The 27,672-nt window shown below is 37.4% G+C and overlaps 1 long non-coding RNA gene across 1 annotated transcript in view; it reads right to left on the bottom strand.

The window, feature by feature from the left end:
• LOC143670352 (uncharacterized) overlaps positions 1–27,672 on the bottom strand; it is a 160,364-nt gene that overhangs the window by 11,273 nt on the left and 121,419 nt on the right. The window lies entirely within an intron of this gene.

Genomic DNA, 27,672 nt, shown 5'->3' on the forward strand with positions numbered 1-27,672 from the left:
TCAAGACTGTTATATGAGAATACATTAAGCATATCTCATTGAAGCTACAATATTATGGGGTCTTTTGTTACAGCAGCACAGTCTTCACCCTAACTGAAAGAATACTTACTACCATTTGGAATTACATATTTATGTATTTGATTACTTGAAATTGTTCTATCTCCCCAACTAGAATGGAAACTACATTATAGCAGGAAATATGTGACTTATTTACTGCTTTGTCTTTCGTGTCTAGCACAGTAGCCTACCACATAATAGCTGCTCAGTACATGTTTGTTGAATGAATGAAAGTGATGTATGCAATGAAACAGTGATTAGCTTTTAAACACAACAATCTTGTAGTTGCCACCAATTAAATGGAAGTATCTTTTGGTTTTGGGCTCTCCTCAACCATAAGTAAGTATTGCAATCTGTATTCAGCTACAATTTCCTCATTGCCTATTCTCAACCTAACTGCCTTCACAGCTACTCCCTATTTAGGCCAGCTCATCCTCTAAATTGCTGGTTTAGAACAATGCATATCCTGGATGATAACAACTTTCAACCTAGTTATATGGTAGCTTCTTCATAAACAATAATTTTGAAAGATAGTATTTTTACCACTTTTCTTGTTCATATGATATACCTAACCAACTTTTCCCTTCTTTCTATCTCACTGTATTTCTATACAAATGGTTAAGGCAACAAATGCTTGTATTTCCATAACAATTCAATTATTTTTTTTAGTTTCCTCTTTTCTAAATATAAGAATATCAGTATGTACTTTAAGCATCTTCCTGTTGGACTCATTCTTCTCTTTGTCTGCACCAGATTTATTCTTCATGTAAAGAATTCTGATATTATTAGCCCCAAGACATGATCTTGTTTTCATTTCACACCTGGTCCAATTGCTGTGTTTTTTTTCATTCTAAAGGGGGTATAATTCAACAGTGCTTGTTTTGGTGGTGGAATTGTGGAAAGATGACAGTGTAGGAAGATATAGGAATCAGTACCTCCACCAAAACAATGATTATCAGTCAAGAATTATCTAAATCAAAGATTTCAAACCTCTGGGGTTCAATAGAAGACGGTGCAGCATCCATGGAAGAGTAAGGAGGAAAAGGCTGGAAAATTGCAACAGATATCAGTCAATTGCTCTCTCTACATAGTGGTTATCATCACCTAGCCCCTACTCTTGTTGCAGGCAGTAATAGGACCTGGCCCCTGGCACATCTTGCTAGTGCCAGAAAGGGATATAAAACTCCACTTCTATAAGATCTGGGCAGGATGGGGTGTGGACACCGATCACAGCTTTTGATTAACCACGTCAGAGCAATAGGGACCCAGGTTTGAGGGTAACTACCATTTCAACCGCCCCCTACCAGAAAAAATCAGCAGGAGAGACTTAAAGACAATATTCCTCCTTAGAGATGCAGAGGGCAGTTGAATGGTGGTGTGTTGCGTAGATGCCAAATAAAGAAAGCACAGCTTTGTGGAGCTATGGAAAAAGCTGGCACCTTTCCTGGCCCCTCATTCACCCCTACCCCAGAATAGTTTGGAGTTGGCTGGCATTTCCTTTGGGGGAACCCTGGGCTTGTTTCATCTGGGAAGAACTAACTTGGGGAAATTCTCTCCAGCATGCCCCGTTTCCCAGAATTTGCCCTTCAAATAAAAGCAGCCTGAGACAAGAAAAGTAGTGTAAGAAACAATTGGGGTAGGTGGTCTGGGGCAAAGGTTTACCTACTTTAAGTCCTGCAGTGGAACACTTGGAATAAGCAAAATTTCTGTTTCCTGGGAAGCAGAGGGGGCATCCAAACCCTTGTAAAAAGAGGACTTCCTAAGGCCAATAGTGAACATAAGCCCAGGCCAAGATACAAGCCTAAAAAACACAGGGAGGACCCTACACTTTTCATTTGCCTTGGGCTGATCTTCATGATCGAAGGCTGAACTCTAAAGGCAAACACCAAACAAAGCAAAGCCAATTTGCAAAGACAGTGGAAGGCATTTCTTGCTTAAGTTTGGTTTTGTTAACTCCTGACACTCAAGAAAATCTCAGTATATCTGGATACAGACTCAAGAAATAGACATCTCAAGGGATAAATCCCAGATATAACATTTTTAAAAACGTTTTTATTGTTAAATATAACATAAGTACAAAGAAAAGAGAGAAAAAGCAATGATTTTCAAAGCCAGGTATAACATACAGATATGCAATAAAAGATTACAAGACAAATGAAGAAACAGGACATGATGGCCCACCCAAAGGGAGGATAAACACTCAGAAAACATTAACAAAGAAGACTAGACTGTAGACATACTAGGCAAAGACTTGAAAAAAAAGATCTTCAGTATGCTCAAGAAGATGAAAAAATATAGAGGAAGAACTAAAGGATTTCAGGAAAACAATGAATGAACAATATGAGAAGCTCAATAAAGAGATAGAAAAGTTCACAAAGACTCAAACAAAATTAATTACTTGCTTGGGTTTCCTAAGCTGCTCAAGCAAATACCATGAAATGGGTTGATTTAAACATATACGTATTTATTAGCTTAAGGTTTTAAGCCTAAAAGAAAACCCAAATCAAAGCATAATCAAGGTCGTGCTTTCTCCCTGAAGATAGTGGCATTCTGGAGCTGGCTGCTAGCAATGGTTGGCTCCTATGTCACATAGCAAGGCACATGTACCTCTCCTTGTCTCTCCCTTCTCTTCTGGGTTTCATCAATGTACAGCTTCTTGCTTCCTCTGGCTTTCTCTCTGTGTGTCTCAATTTCACTCTGCTTATAAAGGATTCCAGATTGATGTATCTTAACAGAAGTAACCTCATCAGAAGTTCCCACTTACCCATTTACGATGGGTTCACACAAACAGGAAAGAACTAGATTTGGCAATGTGTTTTTCTGGGGTACATACTGCTTCAAACTACATTGCTGGATTTTAAGAGTACAATAACTGTAGTCTTATTCCTAGGTGGATTTACACAGCACATTAGAGCTGTCAGAAGAATTAGTGAACTTGGAGATGAGAAAACTGAAATTAGTCAAGCAGAAGAACAGAAAAACAAAAGAATTATAAAATACAAAAATAGCCTAAGAGATCTGTAAAGCACTATTAAGGATACCAATAAACATGCTATCGGACTCCCAGAAGGAGAAGAAAGAGAAAAAGGTACAGAATGAATATCCAAGATATAGTGATGCAAAGTATCCGAAACTTAGCAAAATATATGTAGCTATGCATATCCAAGAAACCCAGAGAATGGAAAACAGGATAGATTTCAAGTGCAATTTATCCCAAAACATATTGGAGATCAAACTGTTGAATGCAAAGGACAAGGAAAGAATTCTAAAGTTGTGAAAGAAAAGCAACATGTATGTACAAGGGCGGTCCAATTAGATTAGGTTCCACTTTCTCATCAAGAAACATGGATTGAATATATCTGAGTTCCCAAAACAATTCTCAATAAATTATAAAATAGTGAAATCATACAATATATCTTCACCCACAATGGTATGAAGCTAGAAATCATTAACAGAATGAAAATGAGAAATTCAAAAATGTGAAAATTAAACAAAATACTTGTAACAACAAATGGGTTAAGGAGGATATCACAAGGGAAATTAGGAAACATCTTAAGGCAAATGAAAATGCCAATACAACATACCAAAACTTATGCGGTGCAGAAGAGTCACTACTGAGGCAAATTTATAGCTCTAAATACTTACATTAAAGAAGAAGAAAGGATAGGATTCAGAGATAACTACATCAATATGGTAACGGGAATATATGAAAAAATGATAGCCACCATTGTACTCAATGGAGAGAAACTAAAAGCTTTCCCCATAAGATCAGGAACAAGACAAGGATGCCCACTGTCACTACTATTCAACATTGTGGTAGAAGTTATAGCTAGAGCAATCAGGCAGGACATAGAAATAAAAGGCATCCAAATTGGTAAGGAAGAAGTAAAACTTTCATTATTTGCAGATGAAATGATACTATAGTTGGAAGATCCTGAGAAAGTTATATCAAAGTTACTTGAGCTAATAAGCAAATTCAGCAAGGTGGCAGGATATAAAATTAGTGTGCAAAAAAATCAGTATTGTTTCTATACATAAGCAATGACCTAACTGAGGAGTCAGTTAAGGGAAAAAATCTATTCAAAACAACAACTAAAAGAATTAAGTACTTAGGAACGAACTTAACTAGGGACGTAAAGGGCTTGTACACAGAAAACTATGTAACATTGTTAAAAGAAATCAAAGATCTAAATAAGTGGAAAGACAGTCCCTGCTCATGGATAGGAAGGCTAAATATAGTTAAGATGTCAACTCTACCCAAATTGACCTACATATTCAACACAGTACCAATCAAAATTCCAACAACCTACTTCAAAGACTTGGAGAAGCTGGTTACCAAATTCATCTGGAAGAGAAAGAGACCCCAAATAAAAAAGAAGAATGAAGTGAGAGGATTAACACTCCCTGACTTTAAAACCTATTATAAAGCCACAGTGGTCAAAACAGCATGGTACTTGCACAAAGAAAGAAGAATTGACCAATGGAATTGAATTAAGAGTGCAGAAATAGACCACCAAATCTATGGTCAACTGATTTTTTACAAGGCCCCCAAATCCTCTGAACTGGGACAAAATAGTCTTTTCAATGAATGGGAATGGGAGAATTGGATATCAATAGCCAGAAGAATGAAACAGGACCCCTATCTTACACCCTATACAAAAATTAACTCAAAATGGATCAAACACCTAAATATAAAACTAACACCATTAAGTTTCTAGAAGAAAATGGGAAACATCTTCAAGAACTAGTAATAAGAGGTAGCCTCCTAAACTTTACACCCAAAGTACAAGCAGCAAAAGAAAAAATAGATAAATGGGAACTCCTCAAAATCAAACTCTTCTGCACCTCAAAAAACTTGTCAAAAAGATGAAGAGGGCGGGCCATGATGGCTCAGCAGGCAGAGTTCTTGCCTGCCGTGCCGGAGACCCAGGTTTGATTCCCGGTGCCTGCCCATGCCAAAAAAACAAAAACAAAAACAAACAAACAAAAAGGTGAAGAGACAGCCAACTCAATGGTAGAAAATATTTGAAATCACATATCGGACAAAGGTGTGATATCCTGTATACACAAAGAAATCAACAACAAAAGAACAAACAACCCAATTATAAAATGGGCTAAAGATTTAAATAGGCATTTTTCTGAAGAGCAAATACAGATGGCTCAAAAGCACATAAAGAGATGTTCATTTTCATTGGCTATAAGGGAAAAGCAGATCAAGGCTTCAATGAGATACCACCTCATACCTATAAGAATGGCTGCTATTAAACAAACAGGAAACTATAAATGTTAGCGAGGATGTGGAAAAATTGGGACATGTACTGCTAGTGGGAATGGATAATAGTGCAGCCAGTATGGAAGACTGTTTGGCAGTTCCTTAGGAAACTAAATATCGAGTTGCCTTATGACCCAGCAATAACAGTACTTGGTATATACCCAGAAGAGCTGAAAGCAATGACACAAACAGACATTTGCACACCAATGTTCATAGCAGCATTATTCACAATCTCCAAAAGATGGAAACAAACCAAATGCCCAACCACAGATGAGTGGATTAACAAAATATGATATATATATTCGACGGAATATTATGCAGCCTTAAGACTAAATGACGTCCTGAAGCACATGACAAGATGGATGAGCCTTGAGGACATAATGCTGAGTGAAATCAGCCAGACACAAAAGGGTGGATACTACATGATTCTGCTTTTATGAACATCATAAAGGTAAAATCAGAGGCTTATAATACAGAATATAAGGGACTTAAAGATACATAGAAGTTAGAGATGGGTGAACCATTAGTTAATGAGGTTGAACTCCAATGTAAGGGAATAGATAGAAGCGAAGGCTGTTCTCTAATGGGTCTATAAGTAATATTACTATATTGAAGATGAACAGGATTGAAAAGGGTTGTATAGACCTAGGTGTCCCATTAATTAATACTAGAAATACAAATTAGTTCTTGCAAGAACTACTTCAAAGGTATGATTGATATACAAAGAGTGTTTAAGTCCAGGGTACAAGGGGAAAACTGCCATTGCATGTTATGAGCTATGTTTAAAAGGAAACCATCAGCTCTACCACAGCAGCAGCAGAGGTAAATGATGGGGGGAAGGGCAAGAGTTAAGAGGGGGTTTAGATTTCTTATTTGGCGTCAGTGTGTTTATTGGTTTTCTTTCTCTTGGGAACAGTGAAATAATCTAAAATTGAGAGTGTGGATGGACTTTGGTTTTTGGGCACTATACATGATGCCTGATTAATATAGGTGGCTGAAGGATGCACTGACTGAGAATTAGATTGGCAAACAATGGTTTATACTTATGAATGAATGTTGTGTTGCTACAAAAAGGAATGAAATCGTGAGGCATGCAATGATGGGAATAGACGTGTAGGACACTTGGTGAGGCAAGATAAGCCAGAAACAAAAGAACAACAATGATATGGTCTCCCTTAAAAAATGTTTATAAGAAAACAGGGGCCTAGATTCTAAGCTTTTATAGTAGACACATTAAGTCCAGAGTGGTAATTATTATTTCTGGATTCTGAGAGGCTATTTTGTATATATATAACCTGATATTTAGAAATAAGAATGAAGTTGATCAGACTGGGGTTAAAATAATTCAGAACACGGGGATAAGGAAGATATTGTCTATATTATACAATCACACATACTCTTTGAGACCAAAGGAAGAAAGGTTTATTTGGTTTGGAACCTAAATTTTCTGTAACACATAATCTAACTCAACCTATCTGCATAGCTCATTTGAACAACTAAAACACAAGGAGCCCAGAATAAGAAAGAGGTCCTTTAATCCTGTATAGCTTAATATAATGCCTGGATACATCCTAGAGTGTGTTAAGCAGATAATAAAAAAAACTATTGGCAAAATCCTTTGAGAAATGGGAGAAAATATATGGAACTATTGAACTTTACCATCAGGGAATCCCCTGATACTGTGTCAAAATTTAGGGGCACCCAAATCAATAGGCCATGCCCTTGATCCTGAGGCTTACTCTTGTGAAGCTTATGTAGGTAGCAGAGGAGATTAACCTACCTATAGGTATGCCTAAGAGTTACTTCTGGAGGATCTCTTTTGTTGCTCAGATGTAACCTCACTCTCTCTAAACCCAACTCTGCAAGTGAAATCATTGCCCTCCCCTCTACGTGGGACATGACATCCAGGGGTGAAAGTCTTGCTGGCTGTGTGGGAGATGACTCCCAGGGATGAATCCAGCCCTGGCACCAGGAAATCAATAATTCCATCCTGTCCAAAAGGGGGGAAAGAAGTGTAATTAATCAAGTATCAGTGGCAGAGAGATTTCAAATAGAGTTGAGAGGCTACTCTGGAGGTTGCTCTTATGCAAGCTTCAGTTAGACATAGCTACTTATCATAACCTGCCAAAACCCAACCAGAACCATTCCAGCCAATCCTAAAGAACACCTAGGGCAATATATGGGATTCCACATGGGTTCCATGTACTGGTGTAACTGTCCAGGAGCCTGCAACCTTCAGATGGGCCCCTGGACCAGATAGGTCCTGAAATCTAGAGGGCTCAACCTCTCCAGAACATCAGATAGTTCCATCTCCCTACACCATGTTAATGACAGGCCCTTCCAACATGAAAAATTTCAATGACCATAGCCCAAACACCCCTAAATAGAGGGATAGAAAGATCAAAAGTGATGTTGGAGTTATACAGAGAAGATAGGATCTAACAAATGAATAGGATTGCTGAATCATTAAATTGACATCGCTTTTGGTCTCCAGTACTTTAGAGCAGCTAGAAGTAAAAACCTAAAATTGTGGAATTGTAACCCACTTCAAACTCTGAAATATATTCTACAACTAATTGTGGTGCTGTGCTTTGAAATTTATTGCTTTTTTGTTTATATGTTATTTTTCACAAGAAAGAGAAAAAAAGCCAATTTTGATGATAAAATATATTTATGCCTTCTAGCCTCTTATATTCTGGAGCAGCTAGAAGAAAAAATCTGAGAGGATTTTATGGTAGCCCATGACAAACTCTGGGATCTGTCCTGTAACTACTTGTTGATGGGGTGCTTTCAAAACTATTGTTTTTTTTTATTTTTTGTCTTGTATCTATGTTATATTATAAAATAAGAAACATTATTAAAAAAGAGAAGAGAGATTTCAAATCAGAGACTTAATCTCAAAAGTGTAAGAGCTAAAAAAGGAAGAGAAAACTAAACCCAAAATGTATAGAAGGAAGGAAACAACAATGATTAAACTAGAGATAATTGAAACAGAGCATTAAAAAAAACAATAGAGAGAAGCAACACAATCCAAAGTGAGTTCTTTGAAAAGATCAATAAAATTAATTAATCTTTAGTAGACTGATGAAGAAAAAAAGAGAGAGAATACAAATAACAAATATCAGAAATGAAAAGGGAAGTGTTACTGCTAACCCCACTGAAATGAAAAGGACTCTAAAAGGATTGAATAACAATGGTATGCCAATAAATTAAATAACCTAGATGAAATGGACAAATCTTAGAAACACACAAAGTACCTACACTGACTCAAGAAACCATAGATGAGAGCAAGGAAAATCCAATAACTAATAAAGATATTGAATCAGTTCTCAAAAATCTCCCAACAACAAAATAAACCCAGGACCAAATGGCTTTAGAGGGAAATTTTACCAACAGTCCGAGAATTAACACCAATCTTGCTGAAAGTCTTCCAAAACATTGAAGGGGGGGACACTCCCTAATAAATTTATGAGGCCAACATCACACTTACCCCAAAGCTGTATAAAGATGGTGCAAGAAAATAAAACTACAGAATAATAACTTTTATGAATATAGATGCAAAATTCCCAAAGTATTAGCAAATCGAATCTAACATCATATTAAAAGAATTATGCCCCATGATCATCTGGGATTTATCCCAGTTATGTAAGGGTGGTTTAACATAGAAAATCAATTAATGTAATATACTACATTAACATAATGAGGAAAAAGATCACAGGATCATCTCAATTGATGTAGAGAAAGCATTTGACAAACTGCATCACACTTCTTGATAAAATCACTTAGAAACCTAGGAATAGAAGGAAACTTCCTTAACATGATAAAGGGCATATTAAAAAAACCTGATAGCTAATGTCATACTTAATGGTGAATGACTGAAAGCTTTCCTTCTAAGATCAGGAAAGAGACATGGATGCCCACTGTCATCATTGTTATTCAACATTGTGATGGAAATTCCAGCTAGAGCAATTAGACAAGAAAATGAAATAAAAGGCAGTAAAACCGGAAAGGAAAAACTAAGATTTTCCTTAATTGTAGATACAGAAATTCCTAAAAAAATCCACACCAAAGCTCCTAGAGCATAAATGAATGCAGCAAAGTGGTGGAGAACAAGATCAACACCCAAATGTGAGTAGTGTTTATGTATACTAGTAATGAGCAAGAAGAAATTAAAAATAATGACAGTGGACAACCATGTCTCTTTCCTGATCTTAGCATTTATGTTATAGCATTTGCTGCTATAACAAATACCTACAAAATGTGGAAACAGGTTTGGAATTGGATAATAGATAGAGACTAGGAGAATTGTGATAGCTCAAAAATGAATGAGAGCTGTAGACAAAGTTTGCATTATCTTAGAGAAATACGCAATTTGCCATGAATATAATGTTGGGAATTGTTTGTATTGTCTTAGAGAAATATGCAATTTGCCATGAATATAATGTTGGGAATTCATGAATATATGCCATGAATATAATTTACAATAACAGAAGAGTCAAATATCTAGAAATACATCTACCCAAAGATATAAAGGACTTGTACACAGAAAACTAGAAATATTGCTAAAGGAAATCAAATGAGACCTAAATTAATGGAAGGATACTCCGTGTTTATGGATTGGAAGACTAAATATCATTAAGATGCCATGCCTACCCAAAATTGTTTACAGATTCAGAGAATCCTAATAAAATTCCAACAAACTTATCTGCCCAAATGGAAAAGACAATTATCAAATTTATATGGAAGGGCAAGGGAATTCGAATAGCCAAAGCCATCTTGAACAAGAACAAAGTTGGAAAACTCATATTTCCCAATCTTAAAACGTATTACAAAGCCACAGTAATACAAATAGCATGGTACTGTCACAGGGACGGATATGTAGACAAATGGAAATGAATTGAGAGTTCAGAAGTCAACCCTAACATATATGGCCAACTGAGACAAGGAGGAGAACCATTCAATTGGAAAAGAATAGTCTTCAACAGATGGTTCTGGGAAAGCTGTATCTCCATATGCAAAAGAATGATGGTCAACCTCTACCTCACACCATGTACAAAAATCAACTTAAAATGGATCAAAGATCTAAATATAAGGGCCAGAGGTATAAAACTCTCAGAAGAAAATTTAAAGAAGCAACTTCAAGATCTTGTGTTAGACGATGGTTTTTAAGTGTTTGCAACCAAAGCACAGACAACAAAAGAAAAAAATAGATAAATGTGACCTCATCAAACTTTTGTAATTCAATGGACTTTATTATGAACATAAAGTCACATCTTACAGAATGGAAGGTAACATGTGGAAAACCATATCCAATAAAGGTTTAATATCTGGTATATATAAAGAAATCCTACAACTAAACAATAAAAAGACAACTCAATATAAAAATAGGTAAAATATTCGAATAGACATTTTTTCTAAAGAAGATATACAAATGGACAAAAAGCATAGGAAAGGATGCCCAATATCAATAGCCATCAGGTAAATGCAAATCAAAATGAGATATCATTTCACACCCACTAGAATGGATATTATTTTTAAAAACCCTGGAAATTTACAAGTGTTGGAGATATGGAGAAATAGGAACACTCATTAAATGTTGGTGAGAAGATAAAATGCTGTATCCTCTGTGAAAGATAGCTTGACAATTCCTCAGAAAGTCAAGCATAGATTTACCATATAACCTGGCAATCCCCCTTGTAAATATATATCCAAATAAATGAAAGTAGGGACTAGAGCAGATATTTGCACACAGATATTAATAGTAACATTATTCACAGTAGCCAAAAGATGGAAGCAGCCCCAGTTGCTTGAGCAACTGATGAATGGACAAACAAAATACAGTATATACACATGATGGAATATTATTCAGCAGTAAAAAGGAATAATGGTTGATACATGTGACAATATGGGTGAACCTTGAAGACATCAAGTTAAGTGAAATATGCCAGACACCAAAGGACAAATATTGTATGATTTCACTGATATGAAATAATTACAAAAAGCAAACTCATGGAGTTAGAATCTAGAATATAAGTTATGAGAGGATGGGTTGGGGATATGGAATAATGAATTAATGCTTAAAATGTACAGAATTTATATGTGGGATGATGGGAATATTTTGGTAATGGATTGTGCTGATGGTAGCACAACATTGTGAATGTAATTAACAGCATTGAATTGTATATTTGCATGTAGCAAATGGGGGAAATTTTAGGTTGTATGTATGTTACTAGAATAACATTAAAAAAATTGATGGAGGGCGGGCCGCGGTGGCTCAGCGGGCAAAGTGCTTGCCTGCTATGCCGGAGGACCTCGGTTCGATTCCCGGCCCCAGCCCATGTAACAAAAACGGAGAAACAGAATATAATAAAAAAACAAGAAAATGTTTAAAAATGTTTCCCTTTCTTCCTTCCTTCCTTCCTTCTCTCTGTCTTTCCTTTAAAAAAAAAAAAAAAAAAAAAAAAAAAAAAATTGATGGAACCGTTCACAGTGAATCCTAAGTTAAACCTTGTATTATAGTTAATAATATAATTATAAAAATGTGCTTTCATCAATTGTAACTAATGTACCACAGTAAGGCAAGGTGTTAATAATAGGGTGGTATTCTAGTTTGTAAGCTGCCAGAATTCAATGTACCTGAAACAGGATGGCTTTTAAAAAGAGGGATTTATTAAGTTGCAAGTTTACAGTTGTATGGCCATGAAAATGTCCAAATTAAGCACCAACAAGATGTTGCTTTCACTCAAGTAAGCTGGATGAAGTTTGGGGTTTCAATCTCTCAGCTGGGAGGCCCATGGTCTGCTAACTTTCTCTCCTGTCTTCTTGTTTCATGAAGCTCCCCCGGGAGTGTTTTCCCCCCTCACCTCCAAAGGTCTCTGGCTGCGTGGTCTCTGTGGGTTCTGGTGGTTTTTGTGGCTCTGAAGCTTTTTCCAGAATGGTTCCCTCTTAAAGGTTCTAGAAAGTAATCCCACTTTGAATGGGTGGAGACACATCTTCATGGAAACCATCTAATCAAAGGTTACCGCTCACAATTGGGTGGGACATCTCTCCATGGAAACAATAAAAAAAAAACTCCCACTCAGCAATATTGAATGGGGATTAAAGGACATGGCTTTTCTGGGGTACCCAACAGATTCAAACTGGCACAGGTGGTATGTGGGAACTCTGTATTTCATATGTGATTTCTCTGTAAACCTACAACTTCCCTAATAAAAAAAACAATAATAATTGCAGTGAGATAGAATCATGTCCCCCATACAAGGCATGTTCAGGTCCCAATCCCTGGTCTTGTTGGCCTGAACCAATTTTTTAAAAGGACTTTTGAAGCTGTTATTAGTTAAGGTGTGTGCAAACTGATTGAGGGTGAGCCTTAATCCAATATGCTTAAATTCTTATAAGCAAGAAAAATAGACACAGAAAGATATGTCATGTTGAGCAGACAGAAGCTGGAAGTCAGTGGGACCCTGAAGAGAAAGAAGATGCCTCCATGTGCTTTGAATGAGACAGAAAATATAAGGACCAAGGAGCACCAGCAACCAGATATGGAATACCACAGTTTTTCAGAGAGAAGAGATTTTGGACTTCTACTCTCAAAACTATGAGCCAATATATTCATGTTGCTGAAGCCATCTCATGTGAGATATTTATTTTAGCAGATGGGAAGCTAAAACAATTTTTGCTAGCAGATAGTGGGTTGCTGCTATAACAAAGACCTACAAAATGTGGAAACAGGTTTGGAATTGGATAATAGATAGAGACTAGAAGAATTGTGATAGCTCAAAAATGAATGAGAGTTGTAGATAAAGTTTGCATTATCTTCGAGAAATACGCAATTTGCCATGAATATAATGTTGGTAGAAATATGGACATTCAAGATGTTTCTGACAAGGCCTTAGAAGGAAATGATTAATGCATCATTGGAGATTGAAAGACTGGTGATACTTATTATAAAGCGTCAGAGAACTCAGTAAAATTGTGTTGATGTCAGATTGAAAGTGTAACTTGTTAAGTGATGAACTTGTATGTTTATTTGAAGGGATTTCCTAGCTAAGTGTGGAAGTTGTGGCCTGGCTTCTCCTTACAGTTTATAATAAAATATGAGGGGGAAGGGATAAGCTGAGAACTGAACTCTTAAACACGAGGAAACCAGAAATTGATGGTTGGAATATTCTGAGCCTATCCATGTAGTGTGCTCCGAGTCTAGGGCCAGTAGAAAGCTCTGTTAGGTGTCTTCCTGAGAATTCAGTGAGTTCCCAGTGGACAGTGCTTCATGTGAGGGTTTAATTGAAGAAGATGTGGTGAAGAGCCTGTGTCTGAACATGGATCTTCACTTCAGTGGAAATCAGTATTGATAATGCAGTTAATCAAGAAGGATCTGTAAAAAGCTCTATTGTCTGATAGTTTGGACCTGATTGAACTAGACAGAAAGCCGACAAGGTTAATGCAAAATTCGTAGAAGTACAACCACTGTCAACCTGGACTGAAAGGGACAGAGAAAGAATGGATTTAAAGAAAAATGACTTCAAGGGCAGAGTCATGGAAGCCAAGGAGGTATGGACCAAATAGAGCTCCTTAGGCAAAGTGAGCAGGCCCTCCTACGTGTGTGGAAAGAGCAGGTCCACCACAGGCTTTGCAGAGGGCAAGCCATCTGTTCTGCTTTGCTTAGGGATAGTGTTCCAATACTCATGAAGGGTGGGGCCTGTTCCCAGGCATTTGCTGAGAGCCTGTCCACCATTCTGATTCTCTGAGAGGGTAGAACCTTAAACTAAGTGTTCAAGGAGAGCATAGCTTCTGTGCAAACATTTGGAAGGGGTGGGGCTGCTGCTACTTCAGGCCCAGAGAACAAAACATCAATTCATAGATGGCTCTCAGACCTTGAAATATAACACCGTTTGCCCTGCTGATCAAACTTGTTGACTTATTGGGACCCGTGACCCATGTTTTCCTTCCAATTTCTCCTTTCTGGAATGGGAATGTTTATCCTATGCCTTTCCCTCCATTTTATATTGGAAGCAGATGAACTGATTTCAAGGATTCACAGGTCCATCAGAGAGAAGACGGGCCATGCCCATGTTGATTTCAATGAGACTTTGCATTTAGCTTAATGTACTTTGTACTTAAGCCTTAATGACTTAAGGCTTTGGGGATGTTATAATGGAAAGAATGCATTTCGCATGTGGGAAGAACATGTCTTTTCGGAGACAAGGGGTGAACTCTTGGGTATTGAACCATGTCCTCCACAAAACGCATGTTCATGCCCCTACCCCGTTTCTTGTGGGTGTGAACCCATTTGTAAATAGGAGCTTTGAAGATTTTATTAGTTAAGGTATGCTTAAACTGAATGAAGGTGAGTATTAATCCAATACAGATAAAGTCCTTATAAACAAAGGCAACTGGAAGAGAAGCCACAGAAAGCAACCAGAGTCTGGACATCTGCAGACCCCGAAGAGAAGGGATAAAAATGCTGCAATGTGCATTGTTATGTGACAAAAAGCCAAGGATCACCAGCAGTCAGCTTAGAACACCACAATCTTCAGGGACAAAACCTTGCCTTGCTGATGCCTCCTCAATTTAAGATTTCTCCTAGCCTCAGAATGGTGAGCCAAAACATTTCTATTGTGTAAGCCAACTTATTGCATGGTATTTGTTTTAGCAACTGGAAAACTAAAACAGTTTGCAAGGTATTTTTCCCAATACAGTGCCCTGAAAACTAGCACAGCCATCACAAAACCCTGAAGAGCTGTTCATTAAAAAAATATAACATAAAGTAAAGGAAAAGAAAGGGAAGGAAGAAAAAGAAAGCAAAATGAAAAAACAAAAACTTGAAGAACACATAACTCATATTTTTGTAAATATTAGTACCTTTTGCTTCAGTTACCAGAGCACATGGGAGTACTATTACATCAGATTCATGTTAATTATGTATTTCAAACATCTTAGGACAACAAACTCAGTACACCTGTTGTAGGGCAAGTTCAATTTATTCATTCCTTTGTTCCTTCATTCATTTGTTGTCTAACTATTTACTAAATAATTTCTCTGTGCATAATACTATGCAGGATGCACTGGGAAATACAAGGAAATTTCATGCAAGGCAATTCCTATTAATGTTCTAAAAATCACAAATGCATTTGTAGAAACAAGAGACTTGAATTTAGCAAAAGATTGTCAAACTTAGGGTGAGTCATTCTTTAGAGGATTTAGTTCTTTGAAGTCTGGATTATGTGATATTTTTATGCAACATTAGTTACTGAGGCACCAAAAAAAGCCACACAAATGTCAGATAAAGGCAACGTGTGCTTGTAGAATTCATTGAATCCAAAAAACACTACCATTTGTATTTGAAGTATAGACTTTGCCTACCCATCAAATATTGGATGTAATTTCATTTAATGTTGCTCAGATTTTCAAGCAGTGCACTACCTTCATTTACTCACCCATTTAAAATTTTATTGATTGTCTGTCTTGTGCTAGACCCTGCCCTTGGTGTTGGGAATACAACAATGAACAAAAGTGGCAAAATTCCTGTTTTCCTGGTGCTTACTTTCTAGGCGGGGGAAATAAATCAAACAATAAATCAAAGAAATAAATCTACAAAGAAAATCTCAGATAAGGATGTGTCATGAAGTTATGAGCAAAATTGGCATGCTCCTTCTCAGGGTAGGGGAAGAAAGTTGCATATTAGGTATTAGCTATTTTTATCCCTCCACCTTAGAAAAAAGGTTTAGGGAACTAACAATGGTTTACTTTTTTCTCACTATGCTCTACGTCATTATTGTTAACAGGTTCTATCTGCAATATCTAATCCCTCTTTTGAAGGATGTTTAAAGATTCATAGAAACAAGCCATTTTTCTTGAGACTCTACCAAGTAGATTGTGCTGAGATTGCACCATTAGTGTTTAAAACTTGCCAGCTCTGCAAGATCCCACTTATTTGTCTAGCAGCCGGTTTCAAACTATTATGTACCCCAGAAAAGCCATCTTTTAATCCTGATCGAATCTTGTGGGGCAAAATCTATTGTTTAAGGTGGGAAACTTTGACTGGATAGTTTTCATGGAGATGTGACACAACCAGTTGTAGGTGTGGCTCTTTTGGTTAGATGGAGATGTGACTCCACACATTCACGGTGGGTCTTTGTTAGTTTACTAGAGTCCTTTAAAAGGGGAAACATTGACTTCCGGAGAAGATGGCGGCTTAGTAAGACGCGCGGGTCTTAGTTCCTCCTCCAGAAAAGCAACTAAAGAAACAGAAACAATACGAAACAGCTCCCGGAGTCACGACAGAGACCAAAAAGACAGCGTACCCCATTCTGGAACAGCTGAACGGGCAGGGAGAATTTGCTGCGGTGAGCTACCCGAGGGGCGCACGTTTTCCCGGCCGGGGCGGCTGGCGACTGGGGTCCCCTCCACGCACGTGGCTCACCGGCCTGACTGGGAACGTTGGATAGCGGGGCCCTCCTGTCACACTTGGCGTTTCGGGCCAGCTGGGCAATTAGGACCGGCACTCTCCCAAGCCGCGGCGGCCAGCGACCCCCACCTCCATGCGCGGTTTCCCGGGCCAACTGCGGTGCAGACAGACGAGCGCCACGAGCGCCACCTACTGGGCAGGAAAAGAAAAACAGAGCCCAGAGATTTCACAGAAAAAGCTTTCAACCAGCTGCGTAACACACCCAGGGAAATCTGATCAAATGCCCAGACACCAGCAGAAAATAATGGATGACGCTCGGAAAACTGAAGATATGGCCCAGTCAAAGGAACAAACCAATAGTTCAAATGAGATACAGGAGCTGAAACAACTAATGCTGAATATACGAACAGAAATGGAAAAATTCTTCAAAAACCAAATCAATAAATTGAGGGAGGACATGAAGAAGACATGGGCTGAACAAAAAGAAGAAATAGAAAATCTGAAAAAACAAATCACAGAACTTATGGGAGTGAAGGACAAAGAAGAAAAAATGAAAAAAACAATGGATACCTACAATGGTAGATCTAAAGAGGCAGAAGCTACAATTAGTGAACTGGAGGATGGAACATCTGAATTCCAAAAAGAAACAGAAACTATAGGGAAAAGAATGGAAAAACTTGAGCAGGGGATCAGGGAACTGAATGACAATATGAAGCGCACAAATATACGTGTTGTGGGTGTCCCAGAAGGAGAAGAGAAGGGAAAAGGAGGAGAAAAACTAATGGAAGAAATTATCACTGAAAATTTCCCAACTCTTATGAAAGACCTAAATTTACAGATCCAAGAAGTGCAGCGCACCCCAAAGAGAATAGACCCAAATAGGCGTTCTCCAAGACACTTACTAATTAGAATGTCAGAGGTCAAAGAGAAAGAGAGGATCTTGAAAGCAGCAAGAGAAAAACAATCTGTCACATACAAGGGAAACCCAATAAGACTATGTGTAGATTTCTCAGCAGAAACCATGGAAGCTAGAAGACAGTGGGATGATATATTTAAATTACTAAAAGAGAAAAACTGCCAACCAAGACTCCTATATCCAGCAAAATTGTCCTTCAAAAATGAAGGAGAAATTAAAACATTTATAGACAAAAAGTCACTGAGAGAATTTGTGACCAAGAGACCAGCTCTGCAAGAAATACTAAAGGGAGCACTAGAGTCAGATACGAAAAGACAGAAGAGAGAGATATGGAGTAAAGTGTAGAAAGAAGGAAAATCAGATATGATATATATATAATACAAAAGCCAAAATGGTAGAGGAAAATATTATCCAAACAGTAATAATACTAAAAGTTAATGAACTGAATTTCCCAATCAAAAGACATAGAATGGCAGAATGGATTACGACCCAGCAATACCACTGCTAAGTATCTACTCAAGGGACTTAAGGGCAAAGACACAGACGGACATTTGCACACCAGTGTTTATAGCAGCATTATCTACAATTGCAAAGAGATGGAAACAGCCAAAATGTTCATCAACAGACGAGTGGCTAAACAAACTGTGGTACATACATACGATGGAATATTATGCAGCTTTAAGACAGACTAAACTTATGAAGCATGTAATAACATGGATGGACCTAGAGAACATTATGCTGAGTGAGTCTAGCTCAAAACTAAAGGACAAATACTGTAAGGTCCCACTGATGTGAACCGACATTTGAGAATCAGCTTGGAATATATCATTGGTAACAGAGACCAGCAGGAGTTAGAAACAGGGTAAGATAATGGGTAATTGGAGCTGAAGGGATACAGACCGTGCAACAGGACTAGATACAAAAACTCAAAAATGGACAGCACAATAATACCTAAGTGTAATGTAATTATGTTGGAACACTGAATGAAGCTGCACCTGAAATATGGTTTTTTGTTTGTTTGTTTGTGTGTTTGTATCTTTTGTTTTTGGATTTTTTCTTTTTCCTTTATATATATATATATATATATATTATTAGTATTATTATTTTAATTCTCTTCTCTATATTAACATTCTATATTTTTTTCTGCTGTTTTGCTAGTTCTTTTCCTAAATCGATGCAAATGTACTAAGAAATGATGATCATACATCTATGTGATGATACTAAGAATTACTGAGTGCATTTGTAGAATGGAATGATTTCTAAATGTTGTGTTAATTTCTTTTCTTTTTTTTGATTAATAAAAAAATTTAAAAAAAAAAAAAAAAAGGGGAAACATTTTGTAGAAACCTCAGATGCAGATGCTTGGAGAACACTGCTTCGGAGCTGACAGAGACACAGATATCTGGAGACGCTTGGAGTGCCAAAGGAGAGAGCAGATGCCTAGATATGGGCAGAGCCCAGCAGACTTCACCATGTGTCTTCCCATGAGATGTTAAGCAAGCCAGAACCTGGGGAGAGCCAAGGGAAGCCAAGAGATGAATCTCATCCCCCGAGAGGCCAAATAAAGATCCTTTACAGGAGACAGAGGCTGAAAACAATGGGCCCAGGAACAAGGGAACAGCAAATGCCAGCCATATGCTTTCCCAGCTGACAGAGGTGCTCTGTATGGAATCACCCTTTCTTGAGTGAAGGTAACCTCTTACTGGGTTCTTAATTTGAACATTTTCATGGCCTTAGAACTGTAAACTCACAAGTTAATAAATTCCCTTTTTAAAAGCTGTTCCATTTCTGGTATATTGCATTCTGGCAGCTTTAGAAAACTAATAGTCTATATGACCTATATAGTTTTTGACAGATTTACCAAAGTCTTCTGATAATTCTCAGGAATGCTGACAGTTGTTGACAAATCTGTCTTGGTTGTCAGTGACTGCATTAGTTAGAGCTTAGAATCCACGGATTCAGGCTCCAAATATTTCCACCAAAGCTATCCTTTGAGATTGGAACTGTGCTTTAATCACTATCATCACTGCCTATATTAAGATATTGGTGGGGCTGGAAATCTACTGCTCTTCATGTTGGTGATGCTGAAATACCATGTGCTATCCTGATGCTGGAGATTTATATCACTATTCTCACAAAGCGAGAACACTCTCTCCATTATTTATCTTGGTTAGAGAGGTTACCCACAGCACAATTCCACTGTCCCAAGGCACACACCTTCTGTCAGGGTGGTATCCTGAATCATCCCTCTTCTCTAAGACACACCCTTTTATTTTATTTTTGGATCTACTCAACATTATAGATTCCTTATTTTTTATAACTAAAAAATATAAAAAATATATATGTCTGGTACTCTCTATTTTTCCCTGGAATCTTCCTCACTTAGGGACATCCCAGCCCATGAATCCACTCAAACGGTGGACACAGATTAAATTATTTTCTTTCAGTGTACTCTTCAGCCCCTGTAATTCTCCTTCTTGAGAATTATTTCTCCCCTACAATCTGTAGTCTTAGTATACCTCTGCCCAATGGGTAGACACCTAACTCAAACTAAGCCAATTGGTCTCTCCTCAAAATAATAATCTTCAGAAAGAAGACCCAAAGGTGCAGAAAATGGCTGAAGTTCAGATATATTAATATGAGCAACCTGATAAGACTGTTGAACAGTTCTTGATCCCTGCCCTAAAAGCTCCTTCTTTGTTCTTTTTTGGGTAAGCTTGATTCTCCATTGATACCATGAACCAATTTATATCCCTCCACTAGTTTCATTTTCTACTTTAATTAGGCAAAGTGGGTTTCTGTTGTTTGCAGCCAAAGAACCCTAATCAATATAGTCAGAATATAATTTGGTTAATGAAAGGAAACATGTGGCAGAACAGGTGACTCTTAATTCCTCCCACCAGAAGCATCCACTCCTCAAGGCTTTCCCAGTCAAACACCTTGTTATTAAATGTCAGAACCTGAACATGCTTGAAAAGCACTGCAGTCCAAACCCTTCATTTCATAGATAAACTAAGGCGTAGAGAGAGGAAGAGACTTACCAAGCTTGTTCTTTCATTCTACAAATATTAACTATTAGGTACAAGGTACTGTTGTAAGTGCTGAGGGGGTAGGTGTTAAAGAAATTTGGATGCAAATATTATCTTTTGGGGGCTCAAGCTGTCTATGGAATATAAGCCATTAATGAAAATAATTAAAAATTTGCGATTGAAAATGTTAAGTACCACATAAAAGGTACTGATGAAGTACCTTAGAAGATTTGTCATGGGAGGGAATGTGTTATTTAGATGTATCAGTTGAGCTGCCTATGGAAAAATAAGTTGGAAATGGAGAGAAAGATAATCCAAGCAAAAGGCAAAGGCATATACTGGGAATAGTGTAAGGTGTTTGAGAGGGAAAGATGAATAATCACGTTGGGCTGTAATCAAAGGTGCATGCAGCTGAAAAGTAGGAAATGGGGTTGAAAAAGTAGACTGAGGTCAAATAAAGGAGGGTCTTGAATGCCAGCCTAACAAGTATGGTGAGTGAATAAAATCAATAGAGTCATGAAGGATTTTTGAAATGCAGGAATGAACTAGCAGAATGAAATTGTGAAAAAAGAAAAGGCTATAAATAGCAGAGATTTTTACAAATGTAGATTTGAGAGGGTTTAAATGTGAAGGGTCAGGGAAGTGGAGGAATGAAAGATGATGCCTGATAAGTGACAGCGTGGTGCCATTAAAGGAGAGAGACAACACAGGATGTTAAACAGCAGTTTCTAGTTTCTAGGGAAAAGATGTTGAATTTAGTTTGGGGAACTCTGCATTTGAGGTGCTGGTGACACATCCAAAAATGAGGGACTAATGCATAGGAAAAAGGACAGGGATAGAGAAAAATTCCAGAATCATCACTATGCAAGTGGTATTTGAAGGTGTATGAATAGTTAGCTCATCCATGGACATAAGAGAGGCTGAGGATAGAATATCTGAGAACACATTCACCCTTATAGGAAGGAGAAGGAGGGAAAAGATCCAGAGAAAGAGAGGATACACAGCCAGAGGAAATATAGCCCAGTCTTGGTTTTCTATACTACTCTCCTCACTGCTGTCAGAGTGACTGTTCAAAAATATAAATATTATCATGCCATTCCCCTACTTAAAATCCATTAGTGCAGGTTTTCAAAAGTGTGGGCTGGGGAAACATACATCAAAAGGACCTGGAGTGATGTTGAAAAGGGAGGATTTCCAGGGTCACCACAGTGATTGTGGTTTTTATCCTTGGGGAAACCTTTTTCATGAAGTGAAAGGGAAAAGAAGCACTCATAAAGGAGACCAAAGAAGAGTAGTAAGAGAGGAGAAAGGCAAGTGAAGTGTTAAGACACTATCGTTTGTCAAAGTATGTTCTGACTTCAACTCAATCACAAGAAAGACGTAATAAAATGTGTATTTCTAGGCTCCACCCCAATCAGACTCCATATAAGTGGGATCTAGGAAATACATATTTTAAACAGTGAATCTGGTTTTGAGAGCCACGGGTCTAGGCAGCTCAGGCAGCTTCAAAATCAGCAACGTGTGGAGCCCATACTGGTAAAGAGTGAAATCATTGTGGGTCAGTCCATGATCTAAGAGCTTGGGTTCAAAAATGAACTCTGGATGGCATCAACATAACAACATATGACAACCCCTAAAAAGCCTCCCCAGAGATTTCGCGAATAAAATGACAAACTCTATGTTTTTACAACTCTGGAGGATGATAGACACTGGAGAAGGACTCCACAAATGCTGAATTGAAGAAACAGAAAAATCTTAGGTAGGAAAATTCTGTTCCAAACCGCCTGTCTGTCACCATTCCCCTCCCCTTCACTCGCACCCATGCCTCTTGGGAACCATACAGAGGAAACAAGGCTCAGGTCCCTTCCACCATGGACAGAGACCATAGAGTGACTCAGAGTAAGTTAGAACTCCATGCATATCCAAGCACAAGGACCTAAATTTGCAGAGACCCAAGGAGGAACACAAACCACTGAGAAGTGTTGCACATAAAAGGGTCCTGAGGAGAGAGAAAGTGGGGGTGGGGGAGGGAGAGAGAGAGAGAGAGAGAGAGAGAGAGCAGGATATAAAGGCTGGCAAGAACTGTTGTGCCCACACTCAATCCAGTTTCAGACTACTGGAATACCTAAAGGCAAAACAGACTTCTCAGAAGTGACCCATCTTTCTGGATTAACCTCATCTTGGCACCTCAGTGTGGTTTGCCCTAATGGGGAAGAAACCAAAGGCAGAAAAACCTCAGCAACAGGAACAAAAAAAGGTGGGTAAACTGAATCGTGTAAGATAGGATGGTTCTCAGAACTGAGAAGTGTAAGGAAAATGGAGTACTGAATAAGGAAGAGAATTTAAATAGATCATTGGAGCTCAGGAAACAAGTCTGCACAGAAACAAATAGAACATATCAAGATTCCCAAAGGAAGAGGAGAGGAAAGGAAACTCTCTCCTGGAGGTGAAACAATTGCACCACATATCCATGGCAAGAATCACGTGCAGAACAGCTGAGGAAACCAGAACAGTTAAACATGGGCTATTCCAAACATGGTAGAATAAGTTATAACAAGCATTAAAGAAAAGCCTTAATACAAAGCCAATCAACAATAAACCCCTAGACAAGAGGAAAACAAACCTTCAGAGTTAATTCATCAAGATAATCAGATGTCCAGACAGGAACAAAAAATTATAAGCCATACAAAGAAACAGGAATATATGGCATCAGTTACATCTTTAACCTTAAGAGGAGTCACAGAAGTTGGGATAACTAATCAAGGCATTCAAACAAATCTCTTGAATCAATTAAGGAAGATGAAGGAAAATATGCATAAACAGATAAAAGATAATATGAAGACAATATGTGAACATAAAGAAGAATTTGAAAGTATAAAAAGAAATATGACAGAAATTATGGGGATGAAGGGCACACCAGTAGAGATTAAAAAATAGAATAGAGTAATACAACAGCAGATTTGAGCAGGCAGAAGAAACAATCAGTGAGCTAGAAGACAGGACAACCAAAATTATACAGTCAGAAGAACGGCTAGAGAAAAAAATGGAAAAATGAACAGTGTCTCAGGGACTTGAGAGACAGCACGAAGCACACAAACATACACACCTGGATTCCCAGAATGAGAAGAGAGGAAAAGAGGAGGAAAGACTATTTGGGGAAATAATATCTGCAAACTTCATAACTCTTATGAAAAACATAAATATACATGTCCACGTAACACAATGTACTCTAAATAGAATAAACCCTAAGAGACCTGTTCCAGACACAAATTAATCAGACTGTCAAATGAAAAAATAGAGAATTCTGAAAGCAGCAAGAGAAAATCAATTCATTACATAAAAGTTTCAATTTCTCATCAGAAACCATGGAGGCAGTATAACAGTGGTATGGTATATTTAACGTAATGAAGGAGAAAAACTGCCAGCCCCAAATTCTTTCTTCAGCAAAAGTGACATTCAAAAATGAGGGACACTCTAAAATAATCACAGATAACCAGAAACTGAGAAAGTTAATGAAAAGAGACCTTCCCTACAAGAATTACTGAAGGATTTCTGCAGATTGAAGGGAAAAGACAAGAGAGAGAGGATTGGAGGAGAGTGTAATAATGAAGATCGACAGTAAGAGTAACTAAAAGGGTAAATGCAAAACCCAATAGTAGGGTGGGCCACGGTGGCTCAGCAGGCAAGGACGCTTGCCTGCCATGCCAGAGGACCCGGGTTCGTTTCCCGGTGCCTGCCCATGTAAAAAACAAAAAACAAAAAAACCCAATAGTACAGTATCCTCAATATACAATTATACCCTATAATTCATGTAAGAATCAGGCACACTTGCTCAAGAAAAAGGCATATTTATTGATGACGAATGTGCAAAATATGAAGTTGTAGAATGGAAAAAAACATAGAGAGATATGGCAGAAAAGATTATGTATGCTATTGAATTTAAGTTGATTTTTTGCAACTTAGTAAGTTATAGATGTAGGTTTTGTAATATAAACCCCAGGGTGAACAGAAAGAAAGTATTTTAAAATATAAGAAAATGAATTGAGAAAGGATTAGTCAGATACATCACAAAAGATCAACTATACAAAAAAGATGGTTGCAATAAAGGAAAAGAGGCAAAAAGAAAAAAAAGGATATGATATATGAAAACCAGTGGACAAAATGGTAGAACTAAGTATTGCCTTTACAGCAATAACACTGAATATTAATGGATTAAACTTCCCCATAAAAGGCACAGATCGCCAGGTGGATTTTTAAAAAAAAGTATGATCCAACTATATGTTGTTTACAAAAGACTCACCTTGGACCCAACAAATAGGTTGAAAATGAAAGGATGGAAAAAGGTATTCCATGCAAATAGTAACCAAAAAGAGCTCTGCTAGCTACACTAATATGGGACGAAATAGACATTAAATTAAAAGCTGTTTTAAGAAGCAAAGAAGGACACTATATATTAATAAGATGGGCAACACACCAAAAAAAATGGCAATCATAAATATTTATGAACCTAACCATGGTGCCCCCAAATACATGAAGAAATCATTGGTAAAACTGAAGGGAGACAAAGAGACCTCTACAATAGTAGTTGAACGCACTAATACACCACTCTCATCAATTGACAGAACATCTAGTCAGAAGATCAATAAGAAAACAGAGTGAATAATATGATAAATGGACTAGACCTAACAGACATATATAGGACATTGCACCCTACAGCCACAAGGTATACATTCTTCTCAAGTGCTCAGCGATCATTCTCTAGACTAGACCACGTGATGGGTCACAAAACAAATTTCAATAAATTTAGAAAGATTGAAATCATACAGTGTATCTTCTCTGACCGTAATGGAATGAAGCTGGAAATCAATAGCAGGTAGAGAACTTGAAAATCCACAAAGATATGGAAGTTAAATGCACCCTTTTAAACAATCAATGGGTCAAAGAAAAAATGCAAGGATAAAAATAGTCTCTTCAACACATGTTGCTGGGAAAACTGGATATCCATATGCAAAAGAAAGAAGACCACTATCTCACACCATATGCAGAAATTAACTCAAAATACACGAAAGACTTAGAGATAAGAGCCAGGTTTATAAAACTCTTAGAAGAAAATATAGGGAAGCATCTTCAGGATCTTGTGTTAGGCAATGATTTCTTAGACTTTATACCCAAAGCACAAGGAACAACAGAAATAGATAAATTGGAGTTCTTCAAAATTAAAACCTTTTGCGTATCAAAGGACTTTATCATGAAAGTGAAAAGACAACCTTCTCAATGGGAGGAAGTATTTGGAACCACACATATGAAAAGAGTTTAGTATCCAGAATATATAAAGACATCCTATAACTATACAATAAATAGACAAAGAATCCAATTTAAAGAAAGGGGCAAAATAATTGAATAGACATTTCTACAAAGAGGATACACAATACAAATAAAATGCATATGAAAAGATGCTTAAAATTATTAGCTATTAGGGAAATGCAAATCAAACCCACAATGAGATACCATTTCACACCCAGTAGAACAGCTACTACTTAAAAACAGAAAACTACAAGTGTTGGAGAGGATGTAGAGAAGTAGGAACACTCATTCATTGCAGGTGGGATTGTCAAATATTGCAGCCATGTTGGACAACAGTTTGGCAGTTCCTCAGGTAGATAAATACAAAATTATGATATGACCTGGCAATCCAGCTATGAGACATATACCCCAAAGAATTGAAAGCAGGTTCTTGAACAGATATTTGCATACCAACGTTCATAGAGGTATTATTCACACTTGCCAAAAGATTGAAGCAACCTAAGTGTCCATCAAGTGATGAATGGATAAACAAAATTTGGTACATACATACAATGGAATATTATTCAGCAGTAAAAAGGAATGAAGACTGTTGTAGAGACAACAACGTGGATGAAATTTTAGAACATTCTATTGAGTGAAATAAGCCACGCACAAAAGGACAAATATTCTATGATCTCACTGATGTGAACTAATTTTAATAAGAAAAAACCCATAGAGTTAAAATCTAGAATACAGGTTACCAGGAGATACATTAAGTAGAGAATAGTAAGCTGATGCTTAATTTGTACAGAATTTCTATTTAGGTTGATTATAAAGGTTTGAAAATGGATGGTGATGATGGTAGCACTTTATTGTGAGTGTAATTAACAGTGCTTAATTATGTATGTGAATGTGGCTGTAAGGGGATGTTTTGGGCCATGTATTTTACTAGAAGGAACACTAGAAGATAAAGGCACAGGGCTGTACGACACAGTGAGCCTTGTTGTGAACAATAGATTGGGGTCAATAGTACAAGTATAAGAATGTTCTCCCATGAATTATAACAAATATACAACAATAATACAAGGTGTTAATAATAAGGTGGAGTATGGAAAAATACACCTAATGTAAGCTATGGGCTATGGTTAATAGAACTAATTCTTTTATCAATTGTAACAAAATTTCCATACTAACGCAAAGTGTCAACAATAGGGGGTATATAGGAATATCATATTTTTTACATGATTTTTCTGTAAACCCACAATTTGTCTAATTTAATAATAATAATATTTTTAAAAATAGCAAGTAGAAAAAAATCCATGAAAGATTGTAAAAAAACAATAAATAAAAGAGCCCAGCTCCCTATCAAGAGGGCACTAGGAGAGGCCAAGAAACAAACCGAAGAGATATCAAAAAATCTGATTCGTGGACCAGGAACTAAGAGAAACAGCCAAGGCATCTTTCATCCTGTGGCCATTTTAAACAGGTCACTGACTGCCCTTAGGTTATTGTCCTGAGGTCTTTTGGAGACGTTTTACAGCAACTGAAATATATTCCCATTTAATCTCAAGATTCTCCGATGGTTGGACCCCTAGATTTCCATTGATAAGAATTATTTTCATTGTGTACACAGCATATGATGAGCCCTTTAAAATTTTCAAAGAGCAATATGGGGTGCTGATCATGATTCTAAGTTTAGAAAGTATAA

Source organism: Tamandua tetradactyla, chromosome X (assembly GCF_023851605.1).
Source record: "Tamandua tetradactyla isolate mTamTet1 chromosome X, mTamTet1.pri, whole genome shotgun sequence".
In the NCBI taxonomy this organism is placed as follows: domain Eukaryota; kingdom Metazoa; phylum Chordata; class Mammalia; order Pilosa; family Myrmecophagidae; genus Tamandua; species Tamandua tetradactyla.